This window comes from Bos taurus, chromosome 23, assembly GCF_002263795.3.
Source record: "Bos taurus isolate L1 Dominette 01449 registration number 42190680 breed Hereford chromosome 23, ARS-UCD2.0, whole genome shotgun sequence".
NCBI lineage: Eukaryota > Metazoa > Chordata > Mammalia > Artiodactyla > Bovidae > Bos > Bos taurus.
The window spans coordinates 51,010,418-51,034,067 of NC_037350.1; the positions used below are offsets into that span (position 1 = coordinate 51,010,418).

At 47.6% G+C, this 23,650-nt stretch overlaps 2 long non-coding RNA genes across 4 annotated transcripts in view; one reads left to right on the forward strand and one right to left on the reverse strand.

Annotated features, from left to right (window-relative positions):
- On the reverse strand, positions 1–3,794 carry LOC132343665 (uncharacterized). The gene is made up of 2 exons (XR_009492613.1): positions 3,619–3,794; positions 1–439 (listed from the first exon to the last, which is right to left on the reverse strand). It is a non-coding gene; the product is annotated as an uncharacterized lncRNA (long non-coding RNA).
- The window catches only part of LOC112443832 (uncharacterized), a 25,571-nt gene continuing 5,690 nt past the window's right edge, over positions 3,770–23,650 (forward strand). For 2 of the 3 annotated variants that reach the window (XR_009492610.1, XR_009492611.1), the window contains exons 1-2: positions 3,770–4,186; positions 9,698–9,857. This is a non-coding gene — a long non-coding RNA (uncharacterized lncRNA). Of the gene's footprint in view, positions 4,187–9,697; positions 9,858–11,998; positions 12,157–12,428; positions 12,592–23,650 lie in introns of those variants that run through there. The other variant, XR_003032224.2, reaches the window with a different exon arrangement.

Consider the following 23,650-nt stretch of genomic DNA (forward strand, 5'->3'; position numbering starts at 1 on the left):
GAGATTTTAAAAGATTATTTAAGAATTTACACATAGGATCATTTTCCGAGGATACAAGGTCAGATCCACGCTTAGGCACGGAGCTCGGGAAAATGACCCATGCGCCGTCCTGGGTGTCGCCTGCCTGGAGGGGCTGGAGGCTGACTGAGGACAAGCCTTGCACAGTCCAGGGAGACAGTCCTGTGACATCGTGAGCTGACGGGAGGAGCGTGGGGACAGAGGAAGGGGTAGGCGCTGGAGGCAGGCGACTCGAGGCCTGGCTGAGCTCCTCTCCAGATGTTCCCGTGTGTTTCCACCTTGTCTGCTTCACTCACATCCACACTCCTAACTCCGCCAGGATCGCAAGTGCTCGTGTAATTGCTTGGGGCTGGATGATGAGAGACCTCTGAGGTTTGGAATTACTTGTGCCAAGATCTGTCACACCAGAGAGCATTGTGTACTGCGAACAAGAAACCCAGAGGAATAAAAAAATAGACATAGTTATGAGGTGCGTAGCACATCCAAATTTCCATGATATGCTAAATAATAAAAATGTTTCTCAAGAAACATCTACCCTAACAGAAAGGAATCAATCAGCTGAGCTCAATTCTTGAGCATTTACTGAGATCCACTTATACTTGAGGTACTGTGAAAACGGATGAGAGTGAAGAGTGAGCCACGTATGGTCACACTGGTGACAATTACATCTTCAATAAATCTAAGAAGACAGCAAACATCAATTGATTACCCGCTCTGAGCCAGGCGCTGTACTAGACTCTGAGGCTATTAAGTTGGTTAAACACAAAATTCTTATCCTTAGTAACTCATAGGCTGTTTGGTCTATTTTTATTTGCTGATTTTATAAAAAACCAAATTCTTATAGTCCAAAGTCTTCATTCAGTAGAGGAATAAAACTGAAAGATGCTTAAACTTGAGCCCGATGTCTTGGTTCCTCTACTGAGGTCTCAAAGAGTCAGACATAACTAAGCAACTAAACAACACAACAAATAAGAATACACTGACTCGAAGTGTTTTCCTACATTTCAGAAGAGCCTGGCAAGTCTGACATCTGCCCACAGATCTTGTGCTGTTGCTGAACCTGAGGGAGAGACAGGAAAAACTCAACTCATGCCAAGTATCATGGTCATCACTACTTTTGCTATTGAAAACCCTATACTGGAAAAAAAAAATTGATAATTTTTCAGTAAGGCCAGAATATAAGACATCTAAAGCTGAAACTCCAGTACTTTGGCCACCTCATGCGAAGAGTTGACTCACTAGAAACGACTCTGATGCTGGGAGGGATTGGGGGCAGGAGGAGAAGGGGACGACAGAGGATGAGATGGCTGGATGGCATCACTGACTCGATGGACGTGAGTATGGGTAAACTCTGGGAGTTGGTGATGGACAGGGAGGCCTGGTGTGCTATGATTCACGGGGTCGCAAGGAGTTGGACACGACTGAGCAACTGAACTGAACTGAACTGAACTGTTGTTTATCTCCATGAGTACTTCTGTACCAAATCAAGTAATCAATAATAGTTTAAATTAATGATCTTGCAACCCCACTCCTTGACATATATCCAGAGGAAACCATAATTCAAAAACATGCATGTATCCTGATGTTCACTGCACCAGTATTCACAATAGCCAAGACATGAGAGCAGTCTAGATGTCCATCGACAGATGAATGGGTAGAAGAGGCGTGGTAGACATGCAGTGGAATACGCCTTGGCCATAAAAATGAAATACTGCCATTTGTAACAACAGGGACGGACCTGGAGATAAACACACTCAGTGAACCAAGTCACGCAACAGAAAGACAAGTATCACGTGGTATCGCTTCTATGTGGAATCTAAAAAAGTGATACAAATGAACTTATTTACAAAGTAAATAAAGAAGTAGACCCACAGGCATAGAAAAAACTTACAGTTACCAAAGAGGAAAGTTGGGTGGGGAGGGATAAATCAGGAGATTGGGATGAGCAGATACACACTATTATGTATGGAATAGACACATAATAAGGACCTGAGGCACAGCACAGGGACTCTACCTCACGTTCTGTAATAACCTATTAGGGAAAAAAAATCTGAAAAATAATAGACATATATGTAATGTATGACTGAATTAGTTTGTTGTAAACCTTAAACTAACAGAATATTGTAAATCAACTATACTTCATTGAGATAGTGGCATATTACATATATGCATATGTATTTATAGTAAGTTGTATATATGTGTGTGTGTATGTATGTATACCTTACATATATTCCAAAATATTAGCAGAGATGCGAATTATGGTGTTGATGTTGGTTTTTGTGAATGACCTTGGATGTCATCTATGTGCTATTATTGTTATAGTTAGAAAAAACACAATTTTAAAGTGAGTTCTTTTTATAAAGACAAAAAATAATTTATTAAGCACTAACTCTGTCAGACATTATCCTAAGGATTTTGTACGTACTAACTCATTTACTTCCCATAATCACTGTATCAATATTGCTGCTGTACACTGTGTTGGTTATTAAGCTGCTATAAACATCAGCTGTGAAAAACTGGGCTTCCCCAGGTGGGGAAGAACCTGTCTGCCAACGCAGGAGACGTAGGAGACCCGGGTTCAACCCCTGGGTTGGGAAGGTTGTCTGGAGTAGAAAATGGCAACCCACTTCAGCATCCCTGTCTGGAAAATTCCGTGAGCAGAGGAGCCTGGTGGGCTACAGTCCATGGGGTTGCAGAGAGTCGGACTCAACTGAACACACACACACATGAATATATCAGGAGTCTTGAAAACATTATAAATGAAAGAAGCTCATTACAAAAGACCACGTATTGTATGATTTCACTTATATGAAATACAAAATTTTAGAATAGGCAAATCTTTAAAGACAGGAAGTAGATTAGTGGTTTCCAGCGACTAGGGGGTGGGCAAGTGGAAAGGGGAGTGATGGAACAGGGTTTGCTTTGGAGGCTGATTAAAATGTTTGTGGTGAGAGTTGCACAACTCTGCAAACATACCCAAAACCATTGAACTGGGCACTTTAAATAGACGGATTTTATGACATGTAAATTATATGTCAACAAATACACTTAAAAATATATCAACTATGGTCTCATGATCAGTTACACAGCCAGGACCGGTAGCAGTCACACATATTTCTCACACATGATTTGATATGTGCATCTGCTCTATGTGTTATATATGTATACGCTTTGTATATGTGTGTTCTATATATTATATAAAGTTACATGTTTCTAAATTAATTTGTATGTATAAATTATATGTAACTTTTTCTTCTTCTTGCAATGTAGTTGCATAAAACGTGCTTTGTTTAAAACTATGTTTTTAACACTTAAGACAGCATCTATTCCTAAAGCTCACTGTCCACATGGGTTACTTGATCCACCTCCATTCTCTGTGATAGCGCTAAGCCAACAAAGTCGGGGTGCTGGGCTGTCATCTGATATCCACCACAGCTTTCAAAGGAGAAAGGGGACGCTTAGAGCAGGTGACTCGTGGGGACCCTGAAGCGGTTTGGAGTCAGGGGCCTCGGCGTTCGCGGAAAAGGCCTGCAGCCTCCGTCTCCCCGCGGCCTTGACTAAGCCGACGCCACGAGAGAAGAGATGCTCGCCCTACCTTACCTTCTCATCCTCCTTCTTCGATCACGTTTCACAGACGACTTCCTGTCACCCAAACGCCTCCTTCTCTCCTTCTGCCAAGTGGAGAATTATTAGGTGCGGGCATACTCAATAGACGGTTGTTCGGTCGCCCTTGAAAATGTTCATTTACTGTAATAGGCTCATTATTCTAGGAATGTAATTGGAACCCAGACTGTTATGACCTCAGGAAATAGAATGTAACAAAGCTATGCAGAAATATTAACTTTGCCCCCAAACAAGGCAGGGCCTTCCCTGGAGAAAGTGGAGAATCCACCACCCACCCTCTTCTCCCCTCCCAAACTCAGCGATGGTTGGCTCTTTGGGGAACTTAGAAGGCTTCTAGTCAAAAATCCTTAAGGGACCCATGGAGAAACTGAAGCCTACTAACTGAAAAAAATAGAACTTTTACTGTCCCAGAGGATTTTCTCTAGTGACCCCTAAGGTTTGGAATAGCCAAGAACTAAGCAAGAAAGACCTCATGTGCACCGAGGCGTGAGGGGCATCAGGCAGCATGGACGTTGTGTGAAGTTACCTGTAACCAGGTGTGAAGGTCAGTACTGAATGCATTTTAAACGGCAAAGAAAAAGTAAGAGGGAGGGTGAAAATCAAAGTCCCTATTAAAGGCCTACATAAAACGAGGGGATTAGACAAGATGAAAGCTCTGACACTTTACTTCATGATGTCTATTATTCTTTTAAAAGTTATTAATAAAATGGAGTTCAATATAAATGCAATACACATTCAAGCAGCCACTGCAGGAATCTGGTTTGATATTAATGATTTAGACTGGAATCTGTTCAACAAACGGGCTTAAAATAATTAGAAATGTAATTAGAAATGTTATCCCCTTAGTGGGAGAAATGCTTGGACTAATCTGAGACCTTATTTCTAAGCTTCAGCATAGCTCTATTCCAGAGACCTCATTTGAGGTTGGTTCCCTTTTTGGAGTAAAGTTTTATGGCCTCACATGACTTTATAAGAAGGCCATCATTATATGCACACACACATACATATGAGCCATGTTTGAAATTTCTAATTTCAGACTCTGAACAAAGAAACTATTTTGTAGTATAATAACACATATTTACTCTTATTAAAATGGAAGGGTTATTATAAGTTTTACAACATTAAAAATGCAATGGGATTTTTAGATCCAAAATAATGCACAGCATTTAACATTTTTCAGTTGGCTTAAAAACACAGAGTGCAGACCAACAATCCAAGAGAAAAACGGGCAAAGGAAAAGACGATAATTACGTCTTAAAGTTACGAAATACGAAAGACAAAAAGAGATGCTCACTGTATTTAGAGTAAGAAAAATGCAAATTAAAGCTATGCTGAGATGTCGTTTTTCATCCATCACGTTGGCAAAGCTCTGACAGTTGTTAGCGCCTTCCGTTGGGAGGCTGCAGGGAAAGAACACCCTCATGCCTTGTGCGTGGGAGTGAGTGCTCCTGCGGGCCCTGCTGTGGTCTGTCTGTCAATGACCGTCAGACCTATCACGCGTATTACTCCTTAACCCGTTGCTCCCCTTCTCTAACTTTATCGTACAGACTTGCACACCTGCAAAATGACCCGTAAACAAAGCTTTCCGTTGCAGCATTGTTTACAACAGCAAAACCCAGACACACTCGGGATTTCCTTTAGCAGAAGCGATTTACAGTATGGAACATGCAGTCATTAGAGAACAATGAGGAGTCTTTCTATATATTGGAATGCAAAAATCTCCAGGTCTATAGTTCTGTGTAAAAGGCAAGGTGAAAAAGCTGAGGGTATTGTGCAATCATTTTGTGTAACAATGAAAGGAGAGATTAAACGTATATAGTTGCGTTTGTTAGTATTTGTACTTTAAAAGTCTGGGAAAATGCAAAGAAACAAGCAGGAGTTTAATGGGAGTGAGGTGTTTGGCTGCACCGAGCTGTGCCCAGGACCCATGCGTGGGACTCCCTCTGTCCCACAGCCTCACCGACACTTCTTGTCTTTTGTCTTTTTTCAGCAGTCACTGTAACGGGTGTGAGGTGACACCTCTTCATGGTTTTGATTTGCTTCTCCCTGACAATGAGTGATGTTGGGCATCTTTTCATGTATCTTTTGACCATTTGTATGTCTTCTTTGAAAAAAATGCCTATTCGAGTCCTTTGTCCATTTTTAAATTGAGTTACTTGGTTTTTCACTATTGAGTTGTGTGAGTTCCTTATATATGTTGGATATTATCTCCTTATCAAATGTGTGGTTTGCAAATGTTTTCTCCCATTTTCTGATGCTATAAAGACCTTGTTCCTCATAACTGTCCTCTTTCCCAGCTTAATTTTTGGTCTAGTGCCACTTACTGTCTGACAGTCATAAATTTCAGGTATTTTTAATTGCCTGTGATATAAGCTTCATGATATAAGCTTCAAGAGGACATTCATTCACGCATTCATAGAACCACCTGGCCCTCCCTGGCCGCCGTGCAGGTACGAGTTCCGAGGTCTCGTGTTGATACACACCCACCATGTAGGAAAGTTCAGCCGATGGGTCCCAGGCCAAAGACGTGCTAGTCTCAGTCGTGCCGACTGTTAGGACACGTCCCTCTCTCCTTCCAGATTCCCCCGCTGGGCTTTCCAAGCCTGGCCTGCGCCTCTGCAGAACATGTCAGGGCCAAGACGCTGCTCTGAGCTCATCTGATCTGCAGATAGGAGACCTGTCAGAGGTGGATTTTGTTGCCTTTGCAAAATACGAGACGGGAAAGAGTGGCACAGAGTGAAGGAAAAGGAAACAGTAAATGAGCAGAAAACTCTGAAGGGTGAGAAGTGGAGCATGTGCAGACACACACACACACACACATGTGCAGACACACACATGTGCACACACACACTAAGGGGAAAAGCTGAAGGGTGAGAAGTGGAGCATTGCAGACACACACATGTGCAGACACACACGTGCACGTGCACACACACGTAGACACACATGTGCACACACATGTGCAGAAACACGCACATGTGCACACGCATGTGCGCACACATGTGCAGGCATACACACTGTGTAGACATGCACACTAAAGGGACAGGCTGAGGGGTGAGAAGTGGAGCATTGCAGACACACACATGTGCAGACACACACACATGCGTGCACACACATGTGCAGGCACACGCGCTGGGTAGACACACACACTACAGGGAAAGGCTGAGGGGTGAGAAGTGGGGCACGTGGGCACACACACCAGAAGGAAAACCCTGAACGACACACAATCACACAGTGAGGTAAACACTGAGTGTCACACTCTGTATCCTGAAATCAGAGAACAACTGTTTTTAAAAATGATTTATTAACAGTCACAAAAATGGACTCTAGTCAGCCAGAAAGAAGACCTCCATTCATATCTTTTAAAAGGCAAAAATAACCTTTTCTGATCAAAAAGCAATAACATGAAAAATTAATAATAAAAGTAGAAACTAGGAAACAAACCTACCATCTAGAAATATTTTTAAACCTTTAAATTCTTCTGTTACTGAAAAATCAAAATCAAGATAGCAGAATATCCGTTAAAAACAAATGAAAACAATTTTTTCAATAGGAAAACAGTAATAACAATAAGGAAATAAAAGCGTTGGTTTTAGTAAAACTCACATCAAAATCCATTGGAATGTCCCTCTGTATAGCCCAGGGAACTATATTCAGAGTCCAGTAATAAATCAAAATGGAAAAGAATATAAAAGGAATGTATGTGTGTGTATAACGGAGTCACTTTGATATACAGCAGAAATCAACACAACATCGTAAATCAACTCTACTTCAGTTTTAAAAAAGAAATTGAAACGATGAGGGGAGAAATGCAAATACGAAAAACAGCAATGGGCTCATATGCGGCGCTGAAAACACGAGCAAAGAGACACAGGCTGTGATCAGTGATTCCGGCTCTGAGCTCCTGGAGGCTGTAGCCCCTCCCTTCACTGACTGCCCCCTGCCTCACCCTGGTCCTTACAGGCTCCGTCCAGGAAGCGGTGGTTGGTTTAGTCACTAAGTCGTGTCCGACTCTGCGACCCCATGGACTGTAGCCCACCAGGCTCCTCTGTCCATGGGATGCTCCAGGCAAGACGACTGGAGTGGGTGGCCATTCCTTTCTCCAGGGGATCTTCCCGACCCAGGAATCGACCCCAGGTCTCCTGCACTGCAGGCAGGTTCTTTACCACTGACCCGCCAGGAAGCCCCGGGGAAGTAGGTCCCAGCTCTCCACCCCCGCCCCTGCTGCTCCCCTCTCTCCGGCGGCGACCTCAGTGCCGAAGGCAATCGAGTCAGGAAAGAGGATGCAGCAGGCCTGCTCCTCATGCCCACCCTACAGAAAGCGGGATCATGGTCGTTCATGTGTGACGTGGGCGAGGGTGTTCTTGGAGTCAAAGAAAATACCCAGAGTTGTGACCCCAAGGGGAGGGTTAGCAGGAGACATTTCTGAAGTGATGGCTCTGAGTTGGGGCCCCCAACTACCGAGTTTCCCGGATCCCCCAGGCAGACCCCTAGATGCCTCGGTCAGCCAGGCTCCACACAGGAAGCAGATGGCTCACCTGGAAAGCTTTTAACGAGGTTATTTACAGAAGTTCGGGCAAGTTGGCATTAGTGTTAGTCACCCAGTTGTGTCCGACTCTGCGAACACACGGACTATAGCCCACCAGGCTCCTCTGGAGGGGTTGCCGTTTCCTTCTCCAGGGATCTTCCTGACCCAGGGATCGAACGCGGGTCTCCTGCGCTGCAGGCGGATTCTTTACCACTGAGCCACCAGGGAAGTCCAGGCTAGGGGTGGTCAGGTGGCCCAGCGGCAACACGGAAAACCATCACCACTCTCACCCGAAGGGAAAGACGGCAGTGCTCCTGTGGGCCCAGGCCTGCAGACCCAGAGCAGGTGCATAAGCTTCTGCCCTCTCTCTGCCCCACCCTCTGGTCCCACAGTTGTTGTCCAGTGATCATATCCACTGGATGCCAACCCGCCTGGGCACAGTCGGGCTGAGCAGGACGGAGAACAGATCTGGGCTCGGCGGCCAATACTGCACAGCCGGCTCAGCTGCCATCTGCCCCTCAGGCTCACCTGTCACCGTGGACAGCCTCCTCTTCCTTCAGAGAGGATCCCCTGCGGGAAGCTCGTCCAGAGTCCACACCGACCTCTTTTTGTGAACACTGATGGAGTTTGCTCTCTTCCCACATGTGAACCAAAGTCCCCGAGAAGCTGAAATGTGATAATGTGTCAAAAAGTCACCTAAAACTTCTCAGACAGTAATGAAAGTTAAAAAACAAAAGCAGGAAGGCATTTTCTATAGGGTAATTATTTGGAGAAAAAAATTAAAAATCAGTGGTTTCATGCTGTTGCTGCTAAGTCGCTTCAGTCGTGTCTGACTCTGTGTGACCCCACAGACGGCATGATGTGCTCGCAAGAGCAAAAATGTACTCGGTGATAAATTCCATCATCTGTCACACAGATTTGTGTTCCCTGAAGACATCACAGGCACACAAGCTTAACAAACGGGGTTTGTGAAAGTATTTGTACAGCTGTAAAGAACCAGGCAAATATAAGTTTATAGTATTATATTCAAACAAAGCAATCTATTATTATTGTTATAATACATATTAGTAAGCATGCATTAAATTTATATTACAGATTCACAAGAAATTACTTAGTTTACTTTTTTTATTAAACAAGTACTTATTAAGTACCTGTCATGGTACTTAAGGCTCCAGAATTACAAACCTGAAAAGCCCAGCCCTTAGAATTTATGCTGGAAAGGACAGGGTTCAGTAAGCGGTTGGCAGTGGGTCTAGTCTAGCGCGCTGGCTGTCTATTTATAGCCTGTGAGCTAAGAGTTGCTTTTACAGTTGTAAATGGTTTTGAAGAATGAGAAGAATAATATTTCATGTCAAAATTAGATGAAATGCGAATTTTAATGTCCTCGAATAAAGTTTTATTGGAACACGGCCACACCTCTTGTTTGCCTGTGGCTGTGGCCTCTCTGCAGTTGAATAGTTGAGGCAAAGACCGGGTAGCCCACAAGGTCTAAAGTATTATCGTTATAAACTCATTCTCTGGCCTTTACAGAGCAATGCTGCTGAGCCCTGGTCCGGAGAGTTACCTGGAGATGCAGGACATTTGCATTGCTGACGGACCCAACGCCTTCCAGAGGAGCCAGCCTTAGTGCTTGGCTTTGCCCAGCCCAAGAGAGCAAGCGTCTCCTCCAGGAGAAAGCACCAGAGAGAATGTAAGGCAATTAAAGCTGCGCGTTCTGAAAGCTGGGTGCGTGAGGGGCTTGCACGTTTGCTTTCGGTGTTGTGTGTGTGCGTGTGTGATACACAAGTGCATCTTGCCAGGAAAAGGAGGAGGTGGGAAGGAACAGGGTCCACCAGCCACAGGACTCGGCACCGCTGCCCCGGGACTTCAGGGCAGGTGGGGCGGGGCAGCTTTCCGGAGAAGGAGAATCTTGCGTCTTGAGGGTGGGGACCTTCGGAGGGGTGCCCCCTCCATCTCTCCACCCACGGCAGGACGGCCAGCCCCTCACCACATGCCAGTTCTCCGTGTGTTCACGTTGACCTCGAGTGCTTTTTAAGGGGAAGCTGAGGAGTGGTTTACGCGAGGAGACCTGAGAGGCGGCTGCAGCCTCCGGCAGGCGCGTTAGTCACAGTTGCCCTGTGACAGTCTGAATCCTATTGGCTTCCTAACATTACTCTTCAGAGAATTTTTATTCTTGAAAAACAGCAAATTGTTCATCTCTGGAACACTAGATAGGTCTGTGACTCTGAGAGCATTTTGAAAATTATAAATGATAAGGAAACTCTGGGCCAAATTTTTTATATGACGCTCCAAGAATTATGCAGGATGGGAATCTGACCCTTTGAGAGTTAAAAATGTTTCTGGAGACAGAGAAGACTTCACGCACTAGAGCGAAAGTGCCTTAAATCATATCGATGGTGCAATTATCTCTCGGCAAAGATCCTCGGAGTTGAAGTTCAAGCTGGGGGTCAGGAGGATGGCTGGGGGAAACAGGGTCCCCCTTGTTAAAATAAAGCAATTAGTTTAATATATACTATCGGGGAAGGAGAGCAGGGAGGGAAATTCCCCTTGTCAAACGCTGAACACTGAGAGCATCGCTTACAGCAGAAGTAATAAGGCGCTCTTCATGAAAAAGTTGGCCTTATACCATGCTTAAATGCAAACATGTGCGTCCTTTCTAGCTCTAATTCATTTAAACTTCTGTTAACCGGGAATATTTTTATGTGCATTCTGTCGTTCCCTTTCTTACTTGAACAAAAATGTGTCAGGGGACAGGAATGGTGCCCAGGGTTGCAAACGCATTCAGACACCATAAAATATTTAACAGCTCTTTCTGGTACAGTTAAGCCCCACCGAATGGCTAAACAAACTTCAATTTACAATTCAAGGGCTGAAGCATTCAAAGGGCCATACGATTTTGCTGCTGCTAATTTATATCTCTCAGAGACAAGAAATCTAAAATGAGTCATTTCAAAGTTCCCAAACCCACATTCCTTCTTATGAAATACATATCTTTATTTCCAGGAGATTGCATTCTTTGCCACAGAGAAGGGCAGCATTGCTCTGATAGCTTTAAAGTTCTGTGCTGTCTATAGAGATCTCAGAGAAAGGATTCTTGTTTCTCCTTCTTCAGATAGTGACTTCTAAGCAAGCTGACTTCTCCCCTGGCATACTCCAACCTGATTGGACAAAGGAAGAACTATGGCCCGGAAGAGGAACTATTTTTAAACTATTCTTTAAAGCAAAAATGATTTTTTTCCCCATAAATAATTTTTTTTTAATTTAGAGGACTAGAACCAGTTTGTTTTTGGCCTTTCTGCTGAAAATTTGTCTCATTTAAGAGGCAGTTAGGATCTTTACCGTATGTATGAATTAGTGTAATTTCATTTTGGATAGGGATAAGCTTCTGCTTCTGATAAAAGCCCAGAGTTTCATCTGGTTCCTCAGAAAAAAAAAAAGAATAAATAAGCCTCAAAAATATGATAGGTGATTAGAACCCAACTGGGATCCAGGGCTTGTTTTGGTCTCATACAATGAGTGAAATAAATTAGCTTCTGCAATGATACACCTGGGTGATTCTCAAAACTATCATCCTGAGTTTTCACTTACCCAAAAGAAGATCTACTGTGTGACTCCATTTATCTGAAGCCCCTGAACAGGCCAAGTCAAAAGCTGGACGAGAAGCTGTCTGACTGTGAAGGGGGAAATCAGGGACTTTGCTGTTTTATGTCTTGATGGGGTTTTGACGGGTGGAGAGATATACGAGAAGACGCCTGCAGGAGACTGTTAATAGTAGGCTCAAGGTCCTGGCTAGGCAGGCGTTCTGGTTAAACCCTTCTGACTCATTCATAGTAACGACTTGGGGGAGAGGCGACAAGAGCCACCACAGCATCAGGCCGGGGACACAGTTTAGGCTGCCGCTGTCCCGGCTCAGAGCAGCTCACACAGGCGGTCACCGCGCTCACACGAGATCCCAACTCTCAACTTACCGCTTGCGTGTTGGAACAAAGGTATTTGTTTCCTATGGATTATCTTGAACAGTGTGAAAGTCCTCACAAAGCTACTCAAAAGTCTCACGGTCCCCTTCCTCTAATACAGAAGCCATAGAATCTATGCAGCGAGGGTAGATAAAAGAGCCAGTCCTGGGCTCTGAGACGTCGGTGGGCCTCTGAGGACAGAGTGTCCCGCAAAGCTTTTTAGAGAGGGAAGATCTGGGAGGTCTGCCTGTTTCAGGGTTTCACCCTTTCCCCTTCACTCACCTTTCTTCCTGCCTGGAATACAGGGCCTGGAAGTGCAGCAGCCCTCTCGCCACCATTAGGATGAAGACAAGCCTGCAGAAGATACCAGAGCAGGAAGATAGGGGGAGCCTGGGGAGTAGCCTGGTTTCGACCACACTAAGATTTCTTATTATCCGACACAGATAAAGTCCTTCGTTTTTAAACATCTTCAGGTTTTGTATTGCATTCAGTCAAACACATGCCTAATATTCATGGCATCTTAGATCTTAACTTTCACTGACTTCAGCAAGGGGTACAGCAAGTTGAGCATGACTAGGGTGGAGGCAGGGCGGAGAAGGCAATGGCACTCCAATCCAGTATTCCTGCCTGGAAAATCCCATGGACCGAGGAGCCTGGTGGGCTGCAATCCATGGGGTTGCTGAGGGTTGGACACGACTGAGCAACTTCACTTTCATTTTTCACTTTCATGCATTGGAGAAGGAAATGGCAACCCACTCCAGTGTTTGCCTGGAGAATCCCAGGGACGGGGGAGCCTGGTGGGCTGCCGTCTATGGGGTTGCACAGAGTCGGACACGACTGAAGTGACTTAGCAGCAGCAGCAGCAGCAGGGTGGAGGCAGGGCGAAGCACCCCCCAACCAGCACACACAGAAACACAGACTGAGAGGGTCAGGAAGGCTGGGGGTTGGGGGCGGGGGACACACAGGCCAGTCACCACGTCTCCCTCTTCCTCCTCTACCTCCTTGACACTGTTGTACTGAATCTGGGTAAAAAAGCACAAGGGCAAGCTTGAGTGAAGAGAGGCTGCCAGAGAGCTTGATGCCATGGCCCTGGAGACATCACAGAATGCACAGGGGACTCTGTTGCCAAACAGAAAGGCCTGAAGCTCTGCAGATTGTGTCTGATTATGTCTAAGGACCCCAGGCGTTTCCACATCCCGTGTCTGCAGCTATCCCTCCACTCCCAGCAGAGCCGCCTCCTCACAGCCAAGGTCTGGGGGCCTCCAGATGCCAGAGGCCCAGGGGCAGCTTCCAGGAAGGGTAGCCCGGGACGTCTTGGTGATGGCGGTTGGGTGTGAGTGGCAGCCACTTCGGGGATGGGGGTCACCAGGCTGCAGGAAACTGGAATGACTGAGTCATTCTACAGACGTGGCTGCTCCTTGCCAACCCAGGTTCCCAGACCAGCTTCAGATAGAATAACTTGAGCAGGGTGAATTCACACTCCATGAAAAGAGACGGGAGACACAAATCTATACCTTTTCCTCATATTCCCAGAAACGGTGGCTTCCTGCCCACGGCACATGCAAACCTTTAATCTGCTAGAGTTTGAGAAAGGATGAGTTCTCTCAGCACTGGGATGTAGACCCTGCAGGTAACGGCTGTCCACAGCTTCTAACTCGGCACCACCATGTCACTCTGACACTGTTTAAACCTCTCTCTTGGGCTGGCAGGGCAGCCCCCGACGCCGGGAACACAGAGTAAGACTGCCAGGCTGCCCCCTTCCCGCTGTCCACATGGTGAGTTTCACAGGACACTCGCTTATTACAAAACTTGAAAAATATTGTCAACATCTCTGAGAGCCAAACCTCACCCCAGCTCAACAGCTAACGTGATGTGAGTGGCCTCGGAGTTTATAAACCTGGAAGTCACATTCAGTCACTGGCAGGAAGCGGAGTTTACTTTGGTGGCCAGATCCGTTTTCTGCTTATGACAGGATTTTTTAAATTGCTGGTGAAAATCGCTGTGGCACAGCTGGAAGATTACCAGGCAGACGCTGACCGTTTCACTTCTAGCTGACAGCTTTGCTCCCTTTTGTTTTTGAAAATAGTGGCATTAAAAAAAGAAAGAAAGAAAGAAAAAGGAAATTGTATTTTCTACTGTTAAAGTCCTTGTCCTGTCCTGATTTCGTGAAAGATTTGAAACGAGCCTTCCTACCTCAACAGTGCACCCGTCAGGCACGAGTGACCGTGGCGAGGTTCCAAGCCCCTGGTTTAAGGCAGTGTTGCTGGAGCCCTGACCTACGTTCTTGGCCTGATGGGCGTCGCAGCGGGACCCTGGGTGTCTCCACGGCTGACACATCAGACTCACGTGGAGACGCTCAGCACAGTCGGACGCAGGTCCCCTGAGCGCTGACGCCCAGCACCACGTGGGCAGGGCTTCTGTTACGTCCTGCATCACCCGCATAAGCCCGCCGTTCTGCCAGCCATTCTTGGCAAGATGCTAAATGTGAAGAAACACTGTCTGACATCCCAGGTTTTTTCATGAGAAAAGCAATTAAAATAGATTTTCCTGGGGTCTCTGTAAAATGCAAAAGGGGACTCTGTTAATTAAAAACAAACAGACAGACATAAAAGCAGACAAAGGACTCCAGAAAGTCTCCTTTCCAATCGCTCTTTTTCACGTCTTTTCACGGCTCCATCACACGTCAGCATCGGTCAGTCTCAGCTTGAGGTTCGCCTTTCCCCCTGCCCACCCACCCCATTCCCCCCGGAAACTCTGGAAGTCAGCCCCCCTCTGGGTTCTCTGCCTTTGCCATGCATTCACTGCTGTCACCTGCCCAGCAGAGCTTTGGAAGTGGAGGATGTTAAGACAACATTTCCCTCACTGCGTAGGGCAGTGGGGGGCAGGTATTGATGCAGATAGAAATTCCACAGTTTTGGGGAAAATAGAAATGCTCAAAATGCCTCCTTGGCCAAATGCCAACTTCTTTTCTAGGTGACCAGAACTTATAAGAAGTCCCAGGATGGATGGACTGAAGTCCATTCCTTCATCCAGCACCACAGGGGGTGTGTCTGCAGGAAGGTTTAGGGGAAAGGTCCCCACCCTTCTAGATCTGACCCAGAGCTTTGCACAGCTGCCCTCGATGGCCAGGAACAAACTAGAACCACCACCACCAAGGCCTGGGCACAGCTGTCGTCCGGACCATTCACACGTCTTAACTGCCCATTTGTTAAACTTTCTCAGCTGGACTAAAACAGCTTATTTATAGCCCTGTATAGGACTCAGAAAAGACGGGACTTTTCTTGGAGGTAATCCACAGCCTGCAGAAAACCCACAGCGGGCTGAATCTGTGTGTGTGTGTGTGTATGTGTGTGTGTGTGTGTGTGTGTGTGTGTTTGCCACTGGAATATACCAGGCCCCCGCCCCCGCCAAGAGGGTTCCTCCAGCAAATGACCTGGGCAGTCGCGTGCTTGTCTTGTGCCTCCAAAGTCTGACACAGCGTAGACGCACGATGAACAAAGAGACAGGGTTAGAAACACGCCTGGAGCTCGTGACTTCAGCTTCTTAGGGCAGAGACAAGTCGCCACTCGTCGTGTGGGAGGTGGACGCCGGGTCCCAGGTCCTCCCTGCGAGGATCCCTGTGGGTTACCTGCCCTCCGCTGACCCCGCCTTCTGCCTCATTCTGTGCATTGTGCGCCCGGCAGATCTGTGCTCTCCTAATCTTTCTGTCATCAGCGATCGGCCTGCCTTCTGGCAGCTTTTTGGCTTGAAACTGAACACTTTTGACAAGTTCTACAAAGACAAGCATTTAGCCAAGGGGCTCTTTTGTCAATTAAGACCTTTCATCCCTCAATTGCCATCAGGGGCTCACGGGGTCCCCGTGCTGTCTGGATTTCAGGAATGAAGAGGAAAAATGTCAGACCTTCTAAAGTCACTCCCTCAACACAGGAAAGGCAAGTTCTTAGCGGCGCAGACTTAAACACCTGCCCAAAGAGGAGGCGTACGTGCGTGGCGGGCCTTTCCACCGTTCTCCACCGGCGATTGCCCGCTGCCTTGGAAATACCCAGGCAGCCTCTGGGGTCCAGATTGTCCAAACTGACCGTCTCACCAAGTTGCTGATTCAGAGTGATTCCAATATACAAGAAAACTGTTAAAGCTTATGCTTCAGCTGTTGAAAGCTGGCCTCAAGTTTCTAATATTGGATTATGTGGACAACGTACAGATGTGTTTCTTATTATTCATACTCATAGTATACATATAAATACATGGCCATGAGAACGTGACTCAGTCCCACGGAAGCCTGAAACAGTTCTCTGGGCTTCTTGCAGCCAAAGTCACTGTTAATCGTACAGTTTAAAACACCAGCCTTTGTTCTGATGGCCATTTTTTAAAAACTTACTTGTTTTACTCGGGTCATATTTCCCCTTTTGAGATGATTTAAGAACTTTAATAAACTGGGATCCTAAAACTCTCAGGATGCCTTTCCTGCTCTTCTGGGAAGAAGACACATAGATGAACCCGAGCTGAGACTGAATTATGTTCCGAAAATCCAAAGGCCAAGAGGTCCGGTTGGCCCTGAGAGCTAGAATGGCTGATTTACAATATCACCGAAGTCCCCACGGAGGGCGAGCACGTCTTGTCTCTGCTGCCTTTGTAAATTTTGTGTAATTTAAGAATGTTAATGCAGATAGGGTTGAAAGCGCCAGCAAATACTCGCAAATCAAGCAGATTTACCCCAAGCTCAAACTTCCGCTTGCTGAACGCCTCTCAATGGAGATTAACTTTCATCTCTAGCAAACTGGGAAAACGAAAGGCTCGTCAGCCCGTTGTTCAACTTACTAAGTTTCTTCACTAGCCTTCAGGTGTGTAACTTGAAATACTTTGGTGAAAACCAGCACAAATCGTGAAGAACTGTGAGATGGACGTGGCCCCGTTCAGTTGCCTTGGATCCCAAGATATTTCAAAGTTTTTCTCCAGCCTGGATCCTCCAAACTTGTGAGGGTGTTTCACCTTGGAAGGGAGCCAAGGAAAACTCAATTGTGCAGAGATAGCCACCACCAATGGGATGATGGTAGGAAAAGTAAGAAAGGAGACGGATCACTAGAAGATCAGGAAATTAACGTTCACGCCACACACTCCGTCTGTCCTCTCCTGAAACTGATGGAAAGGGGGAAAGTAAGAGGTCTGATGAAACAGTTTCTAAGTTAATTTCTGCAGAATCAAATTTGATTAATGATATTACAGATTCATTTGCCAGAAACTTTTGAGCATAATCTTTAGGGTTTGTGATCTTCAGGAAGTTCTTAGCACAGCCCTCTCCCTACGTCTTTTCTTGTTTAAAGGAGAGCCAACAGCAGAGAGTGGGCAGCGGTGACCTGGTTCCACCCTGGCCTGAGCTGTCGGGCCTCTTATAGATGTGGTGGCCATTTCCTGCTCAATTAGGATTCACTTATTTATTCTTCCCATTCCCAAATCAAAAGAGTAAAACCAGAAACAATCCCTGCCTGTTCGGGGGTGGAGACAGCCATGCAGCGGTCACATGATTACCTGTTCAATTGCAATTTGTAGAAACCTTCGGATAGAGCTCTGCAGTCCTCCTACGGGGGTGGGGCCCAGTGGGGGCGAGAGGAAAGGACTCTGGGAAGAAGCCTGGGCCTGGCAAGGTGTGAAGGATGTGGGGGGCGGTCACCAGGCAAAGCAGGGAGGAAACAGCACACAGGAAGAGACAAAGGGGCTTCCCTGGTAGCTCAGCTGGGAAAGAACCCGCCCGCAATTCAGGAGACCGGCGTTCAGTCCCTGGGTCGGGGAGATCCCCTGGAGAAGGGAATGGCTACCCACTCCAGTGTTCTTGCCTGGAGAATTCCATGGACCGAGGAGTCTGGCAGGCTACCCTCCATGGGGTCAAGAGTCGGACACGACTGAGCGGCTTTCACTTTCACAGAGAGACTGAGGCAGAACAGGGGCCCGGTCAGGGTGGGGCGGGTGGGTCTGTCACGGAGGGCCGGGCACCTGTTGCGGGGCCGGAGCACAGGCCTTGGGCAAGAAGCCTGGCGTGCTGAGGGCGTCTGGCCCAGCCATGCCGGGGTCTGGGAGGCTACGTGGCCAGCATGCTCCCCTAAGGCAGGGGGAAGCCAGTGGTGTGGTTTTCACCTCATTTTGCGCAAGGCTGTTCCAGCAGCAGGTGGGAATTCACCCCAAACGGACAGCAGGGATGAGGGCAGCACGGTGACTGCAGTGGCCGGAGGGGTCTCGGGGGCTTGGACACGGGTGCAGAGGGCGTAGGGGAGACAGGGGAGGGCTGGAGGTGGCCCCAGGCTGCTCGCGTGGGCCCGTGTCTGGCTGGTGGTACCTGTCATGGGGATAAAGAGCCGAGCAAGCACCAGGCTTTCAAGGGAAAAACCGACTTTGGTTTTGGACACGTCAGGATTGAGCTGCTCTGGAACATCTCAGAGGAAATGTCAAGCGGGCAGTGGGATACCCAGGCCTGGGTCTCAGAGGGAGGTCCAGGCCAGAGGTAGACACGATGAGTTATACGGCAGGTTAAAGGTGAAGCACGAGCATAACTGGCATTACTAATCTATTTGCAAACACGATGCTGGAAGCAAAATTTAAAGTAATAAAAACATCTGGACCCCTCTAACTGTTATCCATCACTCCTAACGTGGCCCTCCCCCACCTCCCTTCCCCTGCAGCCTTGACTCTTCATTGCTGTCCCTCAGGCCCTCCATCTGACACGGGGGCCTCCTGGGAAGCCTGTCTGGCTCCGGCTGTCACACACTAGAGTCATTGTCCTGGCACTCAGCTGGGAGGACTGGGGGTCCTGTTCAGCAAAGTTCCCGGATGCCCACCCCTCCCACCGCCAACCACCAAGTTCCCCCAGGAACTGAAGCGGCGCTCCCCCCAGAGAGCTCCTCCTGCCCCTCAGGGGACTGCAGGCCCATCGCACGAAGAAGCACAGGGTCCGTCAGCATGAAGCCCAGTGACGGTCTTTGTCCAATAAAATGACAGTTTTCTAGGCTCTCGCCTCACTCTTTCAACCTTCTCAACAATTTTCCCCCTCCCTGGCGGTCCACAGCTAAAATCCGTGTTAGGTGTTATATGCTTGAGATTGCAAAAATTATTCAGAGCATCTGAGGCTCACACAGACTTTATTCTGGAAAGTTTGACATTTTAAAATCTAAGTACACCACGCAATGCATTTCCCTGGTGGCTTAGATGGTAAAGAATCTGCCTGCAATGCAGGAGACCTGGGTTTGAATCCTGGGTCGGGAAGATACCTTGGAGAAGAGAATGGCAACCCACTCCAGGATTCTTGCCTGGAGAGTCCCATGGACAGAGGAGCCCGGCAGGGGTCGCAAAGAGTCACACACAACTGAGCAACTAACACTCACTTTCACACCAAATAGCAACTTAAAAAATATTTGATTTAAAATTTTTTCAAGGTTTTTAGACTAACAAAACGTTAATTTAGCTACTGATGGTTACCTTCTGGATCCATGTGAATTTAAAATGCATCAGCCAGGTCTACTCCGAAGCAGTCATTATTACAGAAAGAACTGAACTGTTAGACAATGTGGTGTTCTGGGGCTACTTCTTCCTCGTTCTTCATTTATGACCTTACAGAAGTCACTCATTCTCTTTGGACGTCAGCATCTCCATCTGCTAAATGGGAATTTAGTGCTTGACCTCAAAACTATACATCCATGTAAAGTCTCTTAGGATTGCATATAAGTTTATCATTTTATTATCATCTGGATGTAAAATGTCATTGCTAAAACTTTCAAATAAATTTTCCTGTAAGTTTCTTCATGTCTGTGTCTTCTTGGGGGTGACAGAGGATTAGATGGTTGGATGGCACCATCTACTCAATGGACATGCGTTTGAGCAAGCTCTGGGAGAGGGTGAAGGACAGGGAAGCCTGGCGTGCTGCAGTCCATTGGGTCACAAAGAGTAGGACATGACTTAGTGACTGAACATATTTCTCCTTGAAATGATTTATCTAAAATTCTTTTACAATCAGTACTCCGATTTTTGCATTAACTTGTCTGGGCCACCAAGGGTCCAGATATTTGGTCATATGTGATTCTGGGTGTGTCTGCTAGAGTGTTTGAGGATGAGATCAATGTTTGATTCAGTAGACTGAGTAAAGGAGACTGCCCTCCCCAATGTGGGTGGGCCTCATACAATCAGTCTGGATTACTCCATACAGAAAGTCTGGATTAGAGAGAATTCACTCTCTGCCTGTGGCCCTGGTCTTTTCCTGTCTTCAGCTTTGCCTTGGGTGAGAATTTGCTCCGCCAGCTTCCCTGGCTCTCAGGCCTTCTGACTTGGACCTGCGGCTTCACCATCCGCTCCCCTGGGTCTGCCCTCATCAACTGGGGTCCTGGCTGCCAGCCTCCAAGATTGTGTGAGCCAGCTCCCTATAGTAAACCCCTCTCTCATGAACATAGGTGGACGATAGATACACGATAGATGAATAGATAGATGGTAAATAGACGATTGATAGATAAGTAATACATACAGATATAGACAGATAATAGATAAATGATAGATAGACAGGTAATAGATACACGATAGACGGATAGGTAGATGATGGATGGACAGATGACAGACAGTTAATAGATCATGATAGATGGACAGATGGTGGAGAGATGATAGATACATGTCCGTCCTTTCGGTTCTGATCCTTTGGAGAACCCTGACTAGCACAGTGTCCTTCTTCCAGAAGGAAGCAGTCAGAGGGCCTGGGCTGTCTCAGCAGCTGCGGGAGGTTTGAGACTGTGGTCTGTGGAGTCTGGAGGAAGGGCCTTGACAGGCTCAGCCGTGCGTCCTTGCACGAGTTATCTCAGCTCCAGGAACCTGAGCTCTTGAGGCCTCAGCCAGAGAGCGAGGTGGCCAGTCCCCAGCAGACCTTCCTGTCCCTCTCTGCCCCTCTCCCCCTGAGCCACGCCCGCCCCTCGGGGACAGCTGTTCCCAGCGCCAGGGCTGTGGGCACGCTGCCGCGTCAGCGCTCTGGCTGCCAACCGCAAAGTCTGCACGTGGTCCTCACGCCTCCCCGGGGGTTCACTGACCCTAAAGGCTCCCGAGGCAATTCTAGATCATAAAAACAGGAAACACTGGAGTTATGCTTCAGAAAATAATTTCTAAGTGTTTTTCACTCCCCATATATAACCCGCCCTTGCTGCGTGCCTGCCTCCTTCCCTGAGAAGCGGGGCCTGCAGCATCTGGGCAGCCAGCGAGCCCACCCAGTCCAGGCCCAGACACCGGCCGGCCCCTCCCCTCGTGCCAGCCTCGGCCCAGACAGGCGTCCCCTCTCGACTCCAGAGGCTCCATCCTGCCTCCTGGAGGCTTTTCCAGAGGGCACACAGGACAGGGCCTCTGCGGGCACAGTCAGCGTGGCTCCTGGCTCTTCACGGCTCTGGCTGAGTGTGAATACCTCTGACCCAGTACACAGAGGGGCTATTTTTGGAAGGATGCTGCTGTTTACTCTGGAGAAAAGTCACCACACCAGGAGTGACAAATACTTTTCCCTTTGCTCAAAGGTAATTTCTCTGGGCAATTTGGCAATAGCCACGCTTGTAGATGAGTTTTTAAAGTGCCGGCTTGGGCCATGAGTGACGGTGTGTTGGTGTGGACCTCCTCTCCCAAGAGGGGTGGGGAAGTGGGTCTGCTTGGAGGACCTGAAAGGAAGACTCGCGTGACACGCGGGGTCCTCCTCCTCCACGTGGTCCCTGCAGGACGTGCCGAGACCCAGCGATGAGCCGGTACGGCTCCCAATGCAGGGGGTCCGTCTGCGAGCCCGTCTTGTCGGCCTGAAGCCCACCTGCCTGCCTGAGGGCTGACCTCCCATGAGGCACGGCTCCAAATGTTTCCCTGTGTCACTGTGACGTTCTACCAGATTTTCAAAAACACTGAAGATGCTTCATGAGGACAGAGTTACAGTTTGGGAAAAGGAAAGTTCTGGAGGCTGTCGCGGTTGGTGGCTCAGCAGCATAAATGCAGGGAAAGCTCCTGCCCCATGCACTGAAAGATGGTGGAAATGGTACATCTTGTTATATGTGTTGTAATAAGGAATGAAAGAATGAAGGAAGGAAGGAGGAAGAAGCTATAATCAGAGTTGTCAGATTATAGTTCATCTTTATGCCTTTGGTTCAGTTCAGTTCAGTTGCTCAGTCGAGTCTGACTCTGCCACCGCAGGCCTCCCAGACTGCAGCACCCCAGGCCTCCCTGTCCATCACCAAGTCCCAGATCTTGCTCACACTCATGTCCATCGAGTCGGTTATGCCATCCAACCATCTCATCCTCTGTCGCCCCCTTCTCCTCCCACCTTCAATCTTTCCCAGCATCAGGGTATTTTCAAATGAGTCAGCTCTTCATATCAGGTGGCCAAAGTATTGGAGTTTCAGCTTCAACATCAGTCCTACCAATAAACATTCAGGACTGATCTCCTTTAGGATGGACTGGTTGGATCTTCTTGCAGTCCAAGGGACTCTGAAGAGTCTTCTCCAACACCACAGTTCAAAAACATCAATTCTTTGGCGCTCAGCTTTCTTAATAGTCCAACTCTTACATCCATACATGACCACTGGAAATGTCAAACTGAAAATACTTTAGCATAAGAACATAATTTTAGTTAACCTTTCATATCCACACTGACACATCTCTGACACATTTCCCTGCACTCTGCCCTCATCTGATGGAAAGAGTTTTCTCTACCAAATCTCCATCCATGAAGTCAGTCTGTGGGTTTACCTTATCTTGTTCCTACGCGTGGAGGTGCCTTCACAACTCAGTGGACGTTGGAAATGAAAACAAGACTCGACCATGCAGACAAGAGAAGTGAGGGGCTGACCACACATGCGGAGGCCTGGGGCCAGCACGCGTCCCAACAAATCTAGGCAGGTCGGCTCAGCGTGAGTGCTCGGTCCTGTGGATGGGGATGTGGTGCTCTCAGGAGCTTTGGCACTCATGTGTCATTCAGCCTTCTCAGGAGGCTGCTGAAACTTAGCATCTGCTGCTCAAAATCCTCCAGAATCCATTAGCTTATATTAAATGTGAGGCCATGAAATTCTTTCCTAATGACAGTCATTCCACGTGGCAAGTTTGAAAGATGTAACTTCCCACCAGAGAGGCATTACAGAGAAACCAGACCTGGGCAGCGCCTTCCCGAAGGGTCCCCTCGACCGGCCCGACAGGAGTCGTCTCAGCCACTGGGAAAGAACATGACGGGAAGCGGGGCTTTGCGTCTTCCCTCGACTCCAGGGCTCTCAATAGCCGCCCGGGGCTGGCTGTCCTGCTTACGAGTTGTGGCCGCTTAAGTCTGCCAATCACCAGAGAGGACAGTGGTCATGTATTTATATTTATAACCCACGTTCATCCCCGAATGCTGGACGGTCGCCGGGAAACGCCATCAGCCACGTTTCCTGCATGCGGCTTGGGACGTCCTTGGAGAAACCCCTGCTTCTCACAGGACAGGACCAGGTGGGGAACGAAGGAGGAGTCGTTTTCCCTGTGGCCCGGGTGGTGCTTGTGCCGGGAATTGCGATTA